At 38.5% G+C, this 15,619-nt stretch overlaps 1 protein-coding gene across 2 annotated transcripts in view; it reads right to left on the bottom strand.

Moving 5' to 3' along the window:
• CNTNAP5 (contactin associated protein family member 5) overlaps nucleotides 1–15,619 on the bottom strand; it is a 293,699-nt gene that overhangs the window by 221,517 nt on the left and 56,563 nt on the right. The window lies entirely within an intron of this gene.

Below are 15,619 nucleotides of genomic sequence, written 5' to 3'. Positions count from 1 at the left end.
ATGTAATGTAGGAGTTAGAACTTCACTATTTCTGTGTAGAACTGACACTGGGACATGCCACTTGGCCTTTTGCAACATGTAAAAGTGTGTCCCACACTTCACAAGAGTCACATGCTGCACTATGATCACAAAACCTGAACATTTCCTTCATTTCTTCCCCAAGCTCACACACAGATGCACAACCAAATTAGTCTTGTTCACTCACATGAGTAGCTTCTATGTCTCTCCCCTCTTTCTTTTACATCTACATGAGGACAGAAGGGCTAGGCTAACATTCAAGTTGAATCTTTGATCCCATAATATTTGAATAAAGATGGAATTAAGTAGAGTATGTTTCCTCATTACAGTGCTGTCACATACACACTCAAGAACATAACGTGGGTTTTCAGCGGGTAATAATAATAACAAATCCCTCTCATTTTTAACTGAATATCCCATAGAGCAAACGTGGATCTAATTACTGGAAAAATCCTACAGGTCAGCAGAATCTTGGGCCACTAAAGTGTTCTCTCACTCAGAGTGTAAATATGCAACTTGCAAGGATTGGGAAAGCAGGGGATAGGAGAGAGGGAAGAGAAATAATCCATTCACGATACTTCAGGGCTACAAAAGACCAAGAATAAAAGCAAAACTTGCTTTATGGTTATGACAACAAATTTAGAATTTCTTAAACTAGGTGATACCTTTTCCGTAATGAGCCAGATTACACTAAAATATTTCTCATCTCTTTTACAATGACTCTTTAAAACAGTACAGATATTTTTGTAATCAAAATCCAGCTCTATATGAAAGACAATCAGTATAATCAATATAATTCATATCAATGTATTGAATGATGGATATCAAAAAGCAAACTTCTGTACAGAATGTTTTCCATCTCTTTGATTACCAAGAGCAAAAAAGCCTAACGAGATCTGCAAGTTAGACAAATTAGGGACACGTGTGCCACCAGTGCTGTAGCCATAAGGATAATTAGCCAACAAAACAAGTTACCATGGTCCTGAGCAACTTCTCTATGACTTGTACCCTTTGAATTGCAAAGAGAACTTCTGACTGCAATGCAGAAAGGTCTGGGGAGGGTTGGTCTCCTGGTACACCATGAGATCATGTCTTAAATGTTCTATGTGGACTTTAAAAAAAAGGAGCCTGTAAATTAAAATAAGGGTCTTAAATTCATTGTCACTTGCAACCTGAACAGAGACTTGAGCAAAAAACCTCAAATGGTGAGTATATCAGGGCACTGAATTCACCCAAATTTCTGCATTCTTTAAAAACCAACAGAGGGGGTTGGAACCTCTCAAAAGGAGGTTCAAAGTCTTAGCAACAGACCTACATGACTATTCAGCAACACTTAAAATGTGAAGCTGGAAATAACTGAATGCAGAGATTTCAGTTTAAATAGTGTTTAGACTGCTGGCTCTCTTCAGTCCCCTGTGGTTACTTCTGGACCACAAGAGAACTCAGCACATCAGCCTGTGCTCCACAGTTGCTCATGGCAAGAGTCTCAGTGACAGTCTCTGTGTTCTCACTTCTCCAAAGGTAGGACCGGATGCCTATGGGACACTGAGCGTCTCAGCATCGCAGCAAGAGTAAACAATTTCAGAGCAACACATTTTTCCCTGGGATCTCTGGAGGCTCTAGCCTGAAAAGTGACAATTAGTTCTACCTACCAGATGCTTTGTCTACATTTCCACATTCTTTGTTTTTGTCCCCATACACACATATCTGGATCTTTGCTGCTGTTGCACTACAACACTATTTTCACACCAAATTCTAGGATCCCTATTTTTTTTTTCTTCTACAAAAGAAAGAGAGGAAAGGAAGAAAAAACAGACCCACTACATCTAGAAATTCTTCCCTCAAATAATATCTAACTATGTAAACACGTTAAGTTTAAGGCTTCAGCATTTAGGACAGTTAAAAATTTGATGATAGTTCTGAGAGCACCAGGACTAATGCAGTCTAACTTCCAAGAGATAAGAAAGTAACAATTGATTGACTCTGTGCTTGCAGGAATTTTCTCCAAGTGAAGTTTATTTTTTAATGGATACTCTGACAAGATGCAAGATCACTCTTCTGCCCTTCCCTCAGTCAAAACTAAACTTGCAACACCAGAGGTTGCACCGACAGCTCTACATGCACAGACCAACAGTGCAGGACATGGCACAGTTTTTACATGCCAAATGAAATTTCAAAGTACAGTATAGTAAAGTGCTTGAGATGCTTCAGTCCCCTTGTACATGTACAACAATCCAGATCACATGCAGAACAGCTCTGATGCAACCCTTGTTGGAGACCATACATGTACAAACTGTATAGATTTGATATTGATATTTCTTTGTAAACTTAGCTGAAATAGATTTCAAAAAGGTGGAATGTGCACACAGTGAGGATCATCCCATTGGTCCTGCTTCCATGAGAAGGCAGTACTGAAAAACAAACAAACAAACCATCCAACACACACCTCTCAAGATTAGAAAACTCTCACAGAAAGGTTGTTATTATCATATTTCCTTTTGTGATGGGTGCAGACAAGAAAGAGATGAAACATTTTGTGCTTATGCAAGATCAGAGAAGATCTATGGTAAAACCAAAAGCAAAGCCAACGTATCCTGATTCCCACCATATAATCCCAGCACACATATTTCAAGAGACTTTGTCTCCCCCACTTTGTGTGACAGAAAAAAGCTATTATTGCAGGTGCTCCCATATTTATAGTTCCTGACCTATAGTTCTTTTCGCTTTGGAAGTCTGCCTGTCAGAACAGGAATTTTGCTTCTTTGAGTCAACTGCATTATATGCCTGTTAAAGACGTTGGTTTTAAACAATGAAAAGTTCTACACTACAGAATTTAAAACATCTGGATGCTCATGAAAGAGCATTTACTAGCCAGTTTTCTCTCCTGTGTTTCTTTGTCGACAAGATAATTAGCAAAGAAATAATGACAAAGGTCTAATTGTATCTATAAGCCTTCATGCAAATAACACAATAACACAGATGTTTACTTGCATTTGAGAAAAAGTTGCTGACCTTGAATATGTTGACTTCTGAGAAAAAAGCAATTATGGAAAGCATTTAGAGTATGGTGTATTACTGGAACTTTCATAAGCAATCTTGCTTCAGAAATGAAGAAAAATATTTATCTTTTTCAACTTGTTTTTTCTGATTTTTATTCACTAATGATTTTTATAAAATAATGATAAATTAACAAAAAAAAAAGGAGAAATTCGTCAACCTGTTATGAAGTTGTTTTATTGATCGGTTTTGATTCCTTTCTTGTAGCTTTAATTGCCTTCCAAATAAAAACAAGGAAATCTTTTCTCCCTCTTTCCCCATGTATTTTAATTTAAGAGAATTTTTTTCAGACAAAACCACAAACATAATTTTTATCAGTTCAAAAACATCTAAGTAAGATAACTAACTCTTAGGCTCCTTCAAAACATGCCAGATAATACCAGCTTTAGCGATTAGCACACAAAACAGAACTTCAGAAAAGGCCTTTTTACCCAAATATCTGAATAAGCTCTGTATTTTGTGAAAGTGTGGTGGTTTGAGACCCTCAAAAATCCAGTTTCAAAGTCCAAGCCCCCCTCCCACAGTTTGTTTCAGTGTGAGAGGGTTTTTCCAGACATAACACAAGTCCGTATGGGGGAAGGGAATTATATTACAGTTTATTACTTACAGAAATAAATACTATAATACATTATATACACAATTCTAACTATCTTTCCTATGGTAAAGCAATATTTTTACATTAGGTCAAATCTCTCCTTTCCCTCCAATAAAACTTCAGAAGGGAAGAAGATAATATCCTTTCCACTGTCAGGGCAGCAGTGTCTCTTCTCTTCAAAGCAGCAGTCGTAGCTGGAGTTGTCGTAGCTGGAATCTCTCTCTCTCTATTACAACACAAGGGGTCTTCTCTCACCCCTCGGCCCTTTGGCTCCAGCCAAAGGTCTCTCTCCCATGGACTGCGATAACTGGGACAAAGGCTCACCTCACCACGTCATATCATGAAGTGCAGGGCATTTTCGTGACAGTCCCTTCCTCAGGGGATTGAAGCTCCTCCTGAGTCAGAAAGTTTAGGGCAGCTCTCAGTTCAGTCTTTGCCCCAAGCATTCTACCAGAGCTCCTTTTCTCTGTCTCAGCTGTCAACATGGCAGCAGTGGGGGGGCAAGGCCAGTTCCCCCGCGTTCCTTCTGCCCGTCCTGATCCAGCTTCAGAACGTGTCTGAGCTTCTTAGCTCCTCTCTCTGGTGCTGCTGCATTTCAGGACTCCCTTCAAATGAAAGTCCATCCCCTCCTTCTAAGAGGAGTCTTCAAGGGTTTTGGGAAAGTAATTCAGTCTTACCCCAAAACAGTCTCTACTGAGTTTTCTCTGCTCTGTTGCCAGCTCTCCCTCCTGCAGGACATCTCTGCGTCTCTCAGCCTGGCTATGTGCCATCTCTGCTGCTTGTTATCTCTTTTGGCTCTCGGCCACAGTTCTCTGTTCGGTGCTGCTCCGACGCCGCTTTCAGTGTCTCTGGCTGTCCACTCACAGCAAGGAAATTTCCTCCAGCTCTTAGCTACAGTACTTGGCCCAGTTTAACACTGTTCCAGGTTCCTGCAGCCCCCAGCAGGGCTCCTGGCCCCTCTTCTCCTCATGGTCTCAAACTATGGCTGCCTCTCTTCCCACTATGTCATCTCCCTTCTTTTCCAGCCTGTTGCAATATGTTGACTTTCACAGTAGCGAAATGTAGCTTCTGATTGGGCCCTACACCAAGAACACCACCCCCTTGCGGGTTACCACTTTCTAACTCCAAGGGAAAACACTTTTTTTACCCCACGACAGAAAGCCTTTGACATCTGTGATAATTATAAAAAAAAAATCACTGAGAAAAATGTATACAAGTCCTAGAGAGACAGCATTTCAAATGCTTCTGAAGAATAACAGGTTTCTGAAATACAGATAGCATATTACCAAAACTGAGTTTGCATAGAAATCAGATTCACACCAACTTTACTAGTTCTTGTAGTACATGTTTTAACTTGGTGTTGGTAGGCATGGCATGATCCAGTCTATAACCTTCTTCGAGGCTGACCCAGCATTCATCCACAACAGTTGGTATAAATTTAGAAAATTTCTGATTAGTGGACACTGAAGATATTTAGAAAATCATAAACCCCCGAAACCCATCATAGTGACACTAATTTTTCTTACAGCATGTCCCTTGAAGAAGAAGAGAAAATTATAACCCAGAGACTGATGTGGTTAGGTCTCACGGTGGAGTCCAAAAGACAAATTCAGAAGACAGTAAGTGACACGCCTCCTGCACCATCCTGTGGTAATAAAAGGCTTTTTAAGGGATGATAACTGCTTCCTGTAGGTGCTCTTCTTCAAGTACACAGGCCCTGGCATGTCACTGCTCACATATCTCTGCTGAACCAGATACAAGTGGTGTAGTGAGGGTAGGAGTACCTGTGACCAGCTGTGCAAACCCTTGCCTGAACTGTGATTCCTGAACTTCAAAGGTAGTTTAACCAGGGCTTCACAAAATCACACAGACCTTTTGCCACTGTTAACTATTTAAATACAGATATATCCACTTTATAGTAAACATTTTGGGGTAAACCAGAGGCCTTGTAGCTTGCTCTTAGAGGTCTCGCTTGGAACTTTAAGGTATTTTATTTGAGACTTTTGTTGCCAAGATATAATTTTATTCATTATTAAAATACCAGCAGAGTTACAGATGGTACTGAAGTTAAATTGTGTGCATCATTTTGATTGCAATTGTAAATTGTGTCTGTACTGGGATTTGAAGTTGAAGAGATTCACTGGTATTTATAGGCTAGATAAAATTCCTCTTAGCATTACCCACTTAATGACATACTTTGTTTTAAAGACATAAACCATGCGTTTTGTACTATGCCTCTAACAGTCCTCAGGAGTGACGACTGATGCTTTTCACTTCATCGGTTTTTCTCCTGCCTTCTGTAGCTGCAATTCTCATTTAAAAATACAAGAAATACATACTTGGACTTACTGCGGAAATTAACCTTCACTATTATAGTCCAGTGAGGTATAAGTGTATGGGAGAAGTAGTTAGTGCTAAAAAAACACACACACAAAAGACACAGACAGTGCAGTAACATGGAGTATGGCTACACGTATGGAAGAGATTATTTCTGTATCAACAGTGCCCACAAAAAAATCTCACCAGGACTACTGGTTCTACTACCATTTTTACTACCATGAATATCTTAATATCTTAGTAAATGATTTTTGAAAACATGAGGAGAAAAACAACAATAAACAAACAAAATAAATCAAACCCCTTGTTCTTCTTTAAAAAGAAATTCCTTTTTTCCTCCTTTTTTTTTCCCTAGAGACTGACTACATGTACATGCACAGATGTGAACTCCATCTGTTGGCTGAAAGGCATGACATATTTTTCGAGATATAAGACACTAGAGAAAGTACTTAACAACACAACGTTCCTTTCTCTTTTCTTGCTGTACTGCAAATAAATATCAGTAGTTAAGCTAATCATGAACTCTTCCTAGGTGACTGTAAATTACATAAGTATTCTTTCATATGCCTGTAAAGGCATAAAATTATTATTCAATCAGTGCATTATAGAGTATCTTTTATGATACAGTGTGCACATATAACCTTGTCTCACAAAAAGTGGTCAAGTCTAATTTTGAATAACTCAAGGGACTCTCATAACACTGATTCAATAGTGGGTCTTATTTTTTTACTGAAACAAGCATGTCTGCCATGTAACTCCTACTCACAATAACAAGTAGGAATAGAAATTGAGGAACAGAGAGGCCACGTGACACTTGGGTTCAAAATGTGAATTTCAAATAACCATCAATGCAGCTCCAGTAAACTAATATGCAGAAACAATTCTTGTTTTGAGAGGGTGAAAGAACATCAGACTAAGCCAACTACAAACAAAAATTAGTTAAAGAAAAGTGGTCTGAATTTTAAGGAACAAATATTCTAAGAATCCAGTTCTGTCACAGTCTGTGTCATTTAGTTGAGTCATAATGTCTGCAGCTACAAAATGAAGATACTCATCACTTTATCTTATACTATATGCTTTTCGTTATATCAGAGTCTCTTTGTAGAAAAGGAATGTGATGTTTCCAATGAACAGCAAATCCATCACAGAAATCCATTGAATAAGAGGATAGTCTGATATCTCTACAATTACTGAAATCACTCATATGGAAAATAAAAAAAGACCACAACAAAAGGATGTGCTGACTCTGCCTTTCAACATTCATATTCCAATGAACAACCTGCAAAAGCATATCATTGTCCAAAGCTGTGATTTACTCTCAGCGGTTATAACAGCAGTTGTCAGGGTTTCTTACTACTTCCTTCTCAGAATATAATGCTTCTTGTGCCTATTTGGCTCTCCCTTCAACATTTCTGAGATCCTGTTAATATTAGAGTGCTTTGGTCTTTGACCTGAGAGCAGAAAGCTACAAAGCTGACCCAGCGAATGGAACAGGTTTTATACCTGAAGTTTGCCCTTTTGACATGTATTACACTTCAGGGAACAGACGGCATAAATCCCTTCATACCATAGCAGGAAAATGTATCCAAAGATTACCCTTCTGTACAGGAAAACACAGGCAAGAGATTTTGTCAGCACGGGGCAGTTTTTGCTATGCTATTAAAGAAAACCATGCAAGAACTTTTCTATGGCCTTTTCTACAATCCTTTTCCATGGCCACACAGCATCACATCAACATAAGCACTGTTTTTATCCTTGCCTACATGAGATTTGTTACTCGTGCATTTCAAATAAAGTTTGAAAGTTTATATACTCCAAAGATCAAGACTGTCTTTTAGCATTTCAGAAGTTATAGCAGTGCTCACTAAAACAGAAACTCAATCCCCTTCAGAGTCATCAGACTTTGCTACAAGCATGGTCTATTCACCACAGGTCATCACTGAAGGAGATCAGGGCTCCATCAATTAAACTATTCCAAAAAAACAGAATGGTATTTGCCTTAAAATGCAGTAATACAACAAAAACAACACTCAATTTGCAGGGAAAAATTGCTAATGTATGTGCACCCATCATCAAGGCTGCCAGGATCATTATTAGAAGAAAAACACAGAAATCATCAGAGCCAGTTGGACTGAGTTCTGTAGGCATTTACCAACAGAAAATTAAAATGTAGAGGGATACAGAAGATTTTCTGATGATGTTACTCAGTGTTAAGATTGTTCAGGGATTCACTGGTGAAGCAGTTTTTCCAAGTTGTATAAATAAAATTTTTTAAATGGAATGTAAATACCTGTTTCACTGAGAATCAAGTTTATTGGGAAAAAACAAACAAACAAAAAAAACAAACAAAAAACAAACAAAAAACAAACAAAAAACAAAAAACAACAAAACAAAATAAAAACAAAACCAAAGAAAACAAAAACAAAACAAAAACAAAACAAAAAAAACCACAAAAAAACCAAAACCAAAGCAAAAACAACAACAACAAAAACAAAAAAAAACCAACAAAAAACCAAAACAAACAAAAAACCCCACAAAAAAACCCCAAAACAAAAACAAACCCACAAAAACAAAAAACACAAAAACAAAACAAAAACAAAAAAAACAAAAACAAAAAAAAACAAAAACAAAAACAAAAAAAACCCCAACAGACCAAGCAGGAGAGAAATAAAGAAAAGCTTTCTGCATAACAGCAGCAGCACCTAGGTTATCATGCTGACTTAAACATTAAAACCAGTTCAGGAAAGACAAGTGCTTTATGTGCAAGTGGGGGGAGCTGACCATCTCAGGTAGCTTAACACAACTGGTGAAAAAATAATCCATTTTCTAGTCTAATTTGGTAAAAGAATAGCTTTGACAATCTAAGTAGAGTCATTATATCATCTACCACCTTATATTCAACTGAATGAGACAGAAACATAGTTGGACTACTTAGAATCATAGAATAGAATCATAGAATCACTAAGGTTGGAAAAGACCTTCAAGACCACAGAGCCCAACCTTTGACCAAACACCACCACATCAACTAAACCATAGCAGTAACTGCCATGTCCAGTCATTTCTTGAACATTTCCAGGGATTATGACTCTACCACTTAGTTGGGCAGCCCATTCCAACGCTTAACCAACATGCCAGTGAAGGAATTCCTCCTGATGTCCAACCTGAAGCTCCCCTGGCACAGCTTGAGGCCATTTCCTCTTTTCCTGCCACTGGTTCCCTCGGAGAAGAGGCTGACCCCTACATGGCTATAACCTCCTTTCAGGTAGTTGTAGAGGGCAATAAGGTCCCCCCTTGAGCCTCCTTTTCTCCAGACTGAACACCTCAGCTCCCTCAGCCACTCCTCATATGATTTACTCTCTGGGTTCTTCCCCAGCTTTGCTGCCCTTCTCTGGACATACTCAAGAACTTCGATGTCCTTCTTGTAGTGAGGGGCCCAAAACTGAATGCAGGATTTGATGTGTGGGTCACTGCCCTAGTCCTGCTGGCCAGGCTATTTTTGGTGCCATTGGCCTTCTTGGCCACCTGGGCACACACTAGTGCATGTTCAGCTGCTGTCGACCAACACCCCCAGGTCCTTTGCCACTGGGATGCTTTCCAGAAAGATTTTTCTGCTCTGGTTCCTATGGACCTCTATGGAAAAGGGCTCATTTATACAGGTAGACCTTGCAAAGACTTTCAGACAATGCCATATCTTTGTCTGGTAAGGTTATATTGTGCACATCTAAATTTACAGCTGCTATATCTAAGCAAACAACAGAGGTAGCTAGAAAGATGTGGAATGTTGATGAATTTCACAGCCATGCCCAGGTAACAATGAACAGCAATTTAAAAGCTGTCAATAACCAAGAGGTTGCCCCCTGAATTTTCAAATCAATCATGATCAAATGAATTCAATTTTTATTTTCCCTTTGAATCATAGTGAACTCATGGATAAAACTGATTAAAAGGGAAAGAATAGACAGCATGGGGTTCACTAAATGCTTTCTGTTTGGAGGGGTTCACCAAACGTTTTCTGTTTGGAAGAGAGCCTCTTCAAATTGTAACATGCAGGATAGCACACTGAAAAGCAATTATAACTCTGAGAATTTCAGTGCATCCCATAAGGCTGAGAGAATGTTCAATTTGCAGGCTGTGAGCAGGGATTAACAGAGATGAAGGTAGCAGTAAGTGCCCATGTACCGTTGCATTTAAATGTAATGTCATTTCAAGGGATGATAAGTAATCATTTCATGTCTCAATAACCTCCAACAAAAATGCCCTATTTAGCCCCAAAACACCAATTTTTAAGACTTTTCTATGCAAGTAAATGGTTTAGATAAGGGATTGGATTGAAAAAAGTTCAGAATTCTCATTCTAAAGCAAGGTGAATGCAGCTTTGATGTCGGCTTAAAGATGAAAATTTTCTTCCAGGCATTTCTTAGGACAGCATGTTCCCTCTTCATCAGTCACAGTGGCACTTTTAGTGCCAAAGGAGAAAAGAAACCTACAGATCTCTTAGATCTAACATGATAGGAAGCAAGTAAGAGTTTATAAACAAATTTTTCTAACTAACTGTGATTATTTTGGGAATCAGTACTGAGATCCTGATGCTATAGTCTTTTTTACAAGTTTATGTAACTTTAGGCTATAATCCCAAGCTTTGAACAAGATTCATGGCACTGTATGACCACAGTCCTCAGCCTTTACACAACCATAATTCTGGTCTATGACTTAGACTAACTTCAGCATCTCTGTCACTGAATTTTCCTTTAAAGTGAAAGCTATTTCATAACCCTCTGCAAAACTTCCATCACCCACTGACATTATGCAGGATGTACTAGAAGAGGCTCCCAAATGTAACAATAGAAGATTCCCCAGTAAGCAGCCAGAAGACTGTGTCACACCATGAGTGTGGTGGCAGCATCATCTTTCCCAGTGATGTCCTATCCATCAACCTCAAATACAACCTCAGAACTGTTAGGAAAGATTTGTGGTCCAGATACTTAACAGGTACAGGTGTTTTTTAATCACCAGTTCAGTTACAGACCCATTCAGGATTTAAGTCTTGCCGAGGTCAGCTTTTCAAATGCATTATTTCCTGCCTTTGTTTGTTAGGACAACACCAGTTTGAGGAAAAGGTGCTTCTCACTCTCATAGGAAGTAAGGATGAGAGCTATGCAACTGCTTGATGATACAGAAATGTGTGGATGAAAACAGAGAGCTACTGAGGGCCCACAGGGACTACCAATGCAGAAACACTATCTTCATTCAATAATGATGCTTTAGAGAAGAGGTATACCCAAAAAGATCCATTAAAATGGATAATATTTATATTATCTATTATTAATAGACTCAGCATACACATTCCCTTTATCAACATTAATGATGCTTTTTAATTCAGTATCCAGAAAAATCTGTATGAAATCTGGAATGCCTTTGACAATTCCAAAGAATGTGATTTTCTTCCTTAGTGGAAATCTGAGAAGCCAGTTAGAGTGATGGCGTCAAGGCCATACTTGTCATACCCGGTTAGTGACTCAGTCCTATTCCAAATCAACTTGCAGTTTAACATGCAAAGAGACAGACTTGATACAAACATATATGCTAATTATCGTGATAATTTGAACCCATCTAGTGTTTTCTGCATCATTTTTAGAGCCAGATAGAAAGTAATTCTCCTGGATTTAACACAAAACATGGGAGTACTGGAGCTGGAGGAGCATACTCTCATAACCTACGTGAGCACAACACAATAGAAAAAGAAGCAAAAAGGACATAACCAGAACAAGCAGGAGTGTTCACACTAGGGTTATGCAAAACTTGCTCTGCAACAAGCTAACAGATATTAATAACAGAATTAACGAATAACAGATATAAAATGTACTAAGGATTTCAGTGCAGTATTTCTGTCACATGGGATTAAACAAAACCAGACACTCTTAATTTTAAAAAACATGGTAAAAATTCAAGCAATTAAAAAAACAAAAGGGGGAATTTCAACAAGATGGCAGTTTTGATTTAAAGTCTTGATTTTAATGGCAGCAGAACTCTAGTAGTTACCTTCTATGTGCTCTAAAGATGCCATTTTTCATCCAACAAGGAAAAGGTTCACTTTCTATCTGTAGTCCTCCTTGTGAGGAACTTTACATACAAAAAATAAAAAAGTCTGAATTAAAGAAAAAAAATCAACCAACCAACCAAACTTCTATGTTCCATTGTCCCCTGTCATAAACACTGTGCAAACCTGAGCCATCTTTGCAAAGTTTCCATAAGGAGCATTTGTAGATACAACTGTCAGATGTGGAACAATTTGGGTAATAATTTGATAACTTTATTTTCAGATATGACAAACAGACAGCTCCCCCATGCTTCTTAATTGCATGTCACTTTGTTTAGACAGATCCAGCTTCTTCAATACTGAATGACAAGCTCAAATGCTTTCATATATAATTATGGTGCAATACAGACACGCTTCCTTTAGAACAAAGAAACTGTATATATTACAGGTAAAAATCTTTTAAATACGGAGAAAAGCTCAGCTGTGTATTTTCTTACTCTCTTTAAATCAAATTCAGATCCTGCTTAGATTTCTGCTGGTTCACATCCCACTTTAATACACAAACTCTCACAGGTTTTATCTCTTCAACAAAGCAATTAATAAAGCATGGCTCAAGCCATTAAAGGTTTCTTTTATGCCCCTCTCAATCCCTTGAGATAAATAGAAATTGATGTTTATTTTGAGCCTTTTGAAATCTGAATAATTTCTGCAAAGTTCTGCAGCCTTGAAACTAAAATCTAATTACCTGCAAGTGTTTGCAGATATAAGTATAAATTTAAACTCACTCCACTATGTGGTAAGCTTTTAAAGATCAAAGAGTTACCTCTAGCCTTGAGGCTCCTCGTTTGAAAATGCACCTTAACATTTAATGGTGTCACATTCCAAAGCCCTGCACATTGCTTTGAAAGCATACCTCTCTGTGGTGGAAACAGCTTCTCTTGCTACTAGCACTAATCAAAAAGACCAGGAATATACCTTCAGAAGATCCATGGCCAGAGCCTCCAACCCAAGAAATGCAAAGCCCAGTCATCTCACAAGTAGTTATTTGCAGCATCCCAACTCACTACATCAGTGTAATGAAAAGGTGACAGTGATCTTTCCCTTCAGTTTTTCCCTGGAGGAGTCAGCAACCAGATCTCACTCCCTTTCTTGCCAGTGAATAGAATCACTGATGAAACTCAGAATCAAAGAACGGCTGAGGTTGGAAGAGACCCCCAGAGATCTTTTTGTCCAGTCTCCCTGCTCAAGCAGGGTTCCCTACAGCAGCTTGCCCAAGGCAGTGTTTCGATTTATGTTTGTGTTAGTAAAGCTCTTCCTTAACCCTTATGGGCAGCAAAGTAAGGTTGAGTTTGTAGGTTCATTAAATCTATCCTATCATACAACAGAACATGGCATTCAGGAATAACAAAGTTTTTCCTGATGAGCTTCAGGTGTCCTGATGGGCTGTAGTCTGGAGAAACTCTATGAAAAGCTGCCTTCTGTGTCCTACTAAGAGGAGAGCTTCAGATAAATTAATTTTCCACGACACAAGAAAACCTTTAATATGATAGGAACATCTCAAAAATTTTGTTTATATGATAATGCAGAGCATTAGATCAAAGAGATGATTACATGGAATTTGTTGCATGTTTCTGGGGAAGAGTCAGGGAAGCAGATCATTTTCTCTTCATCTGTATTATTCCTATCTGTTTTCTATTTTCTTGAAATAGAAATCAGTTCCAAATCAGCATGCTCTGTAGTCGCTTACATTTAGGTAGGTTTGTTCATTGGAAAGACACATAGAAAACATGGAAAAATTCAGGGATACTATTAAATAATGGGGGAAGGAGGGGAGGAGGGGCATAATTTGTTTTTTAACCTCAGGATGTTTCAAATTTGTGAAAAAAGTGAAAAAGAAGCACGTCAGAAAGTTAACACCAAGGTATATTCTGTTACACTCAGTATTAACTGTATGAATCCTGTATTAGCCGAAGGATGCTGAGGTTGGACCACATGATTAGAGACCATATAAGACATCACACTGTCTTCTGCTACTATTCAAATTACTCCTTTCACCTAGATTGGTAATAAAGGGAATAATGAGGGAAAGTGTTAAAGCCCCTCCCAGCAAACCCATGAAGCTCCAGAATGACCTGAGCAGTCCCTGTCACACACTCATCCCTGGAAGGTTAAGTGGATTTTGATGAAGCCATCAGCTTCAGCTGCAAAGAGCTTGAGCCAATGCCAAATGAGGTCAAAGGGATTTTTTTCCCCTCCATTAGCTTCAATAGGCTCTGAATAAAACCCAGTGGGCTCAAGCGTGCCTACTAATTGTTAAGGGAATTAGAATCCCTGTAAATCATTCCAACTATGGTCACTCGAAACTGGAATGACAAAGGGAAATTTCATGATCCCCTGCATATCTCTGTGTGAACCACTGAACTCATGTTAAAACCATGATAATGTCTCAGAATTTAGGAATACCACCTCAGGCAATGCAAACCAGCACCTAGTACACCAGATTACTTCCTGTCCCCTTGAATTCCAGAGCAATAATTCCTCCTAAATTCAAGTGACTATTTATGTAGCCACATGAAACCCCCTAAATAGCCTCTCTCAATAGTAAACCTACTTTTCACAAAAAGATATTAAAAGTTCATGTCTATTGATATAAAGCAGAGACTGATTCAAAGGCCATGAGGCTGTATCTTTTATGAATAACAAGTATCAAGTGATAAAGTTTTATACATATGTATATATAATATCTTATTATACATTATGTATTAATATATAATAATACATATATATATAATATTTTTTAAATAAAGGTAGGCCAATTTTCTGATCAAATTTACAACACAGTGCAGACAAGCTGTTGCCATTTGAATTTCATGCTGAACCATTCTTTAAACATTGGAGACCAAAATGATGCTACATAGCCTTTATTTAGCTTTTTAGTGTTTTGCCATTGCCCTGGCTAATGTTTAAATACAATCAGAGTCATGTTAGTTCATTCTAGTTTCTTGTCTGCACAAGTGTTTTCAGAACAAGTCCACATTTCTGTGACATTCACAGGCACACTCTGCAGATCTCTGTCCTAGTAGGGCTATGAACAGCAACGTCTGTGGGCTGCACACATGAAATCAAGCCAAGTCTAGTGAAACGAACAGGAGCAAGGCCAAGATTGTTTGCTGTTCAAGTCCTGTACAGCAGCCCTAAGTGCAGTAGGGACCATGCAGGGCAGCAAATGCATACAGCAAGAGACAACTTTGGAATGGTGTTTTATAAAACATTAGGCACGCTTGCCCTTTCTCTGCTACTTTCTCCCCACATTGCAAACACGGAAATGAGGCGGGAGACAAGGTCACACAGAAATCCTTTGGGATAAGTGGGAACCGAATGGCCTCCCAGAGCCCCTCAACACTGAGCAGCTTTCCTCCCATTATTTTTTTTTACTTGTTCTCACAGAACCACAAGAATAAGTCATTTGAAACTCAACAAATGCATGAAAAGTGCCAGAATTGAGTCAGGGAAAAGGACAGGAAAACTAAAGGAGAAAATTAGGAATACAGGCATTAGGAGAGTTGAATGGGACA

This window comes from Pipra filicauda, unplaced genomic scaffold (assembly GCF_003945595.2).
Source record: "Pipra filicauda isolate LSUMZ 115617 unplaced genomic scaffold, ASM394559v2 scaffold218_size1660888_pilon, whole genome shotgun sequence".
Taxonomy (NCBI): Eukaryota; Metazoa; Chordata; class Aves; order Passeriformes; family Pipridae; genus Pipra; species Pipra filicauda.
The sequence above is the reverse complement of the archived record's forward strand: the minus strand, read 5'-3'. Positions and strand labels throughout refer to the sequence as shown.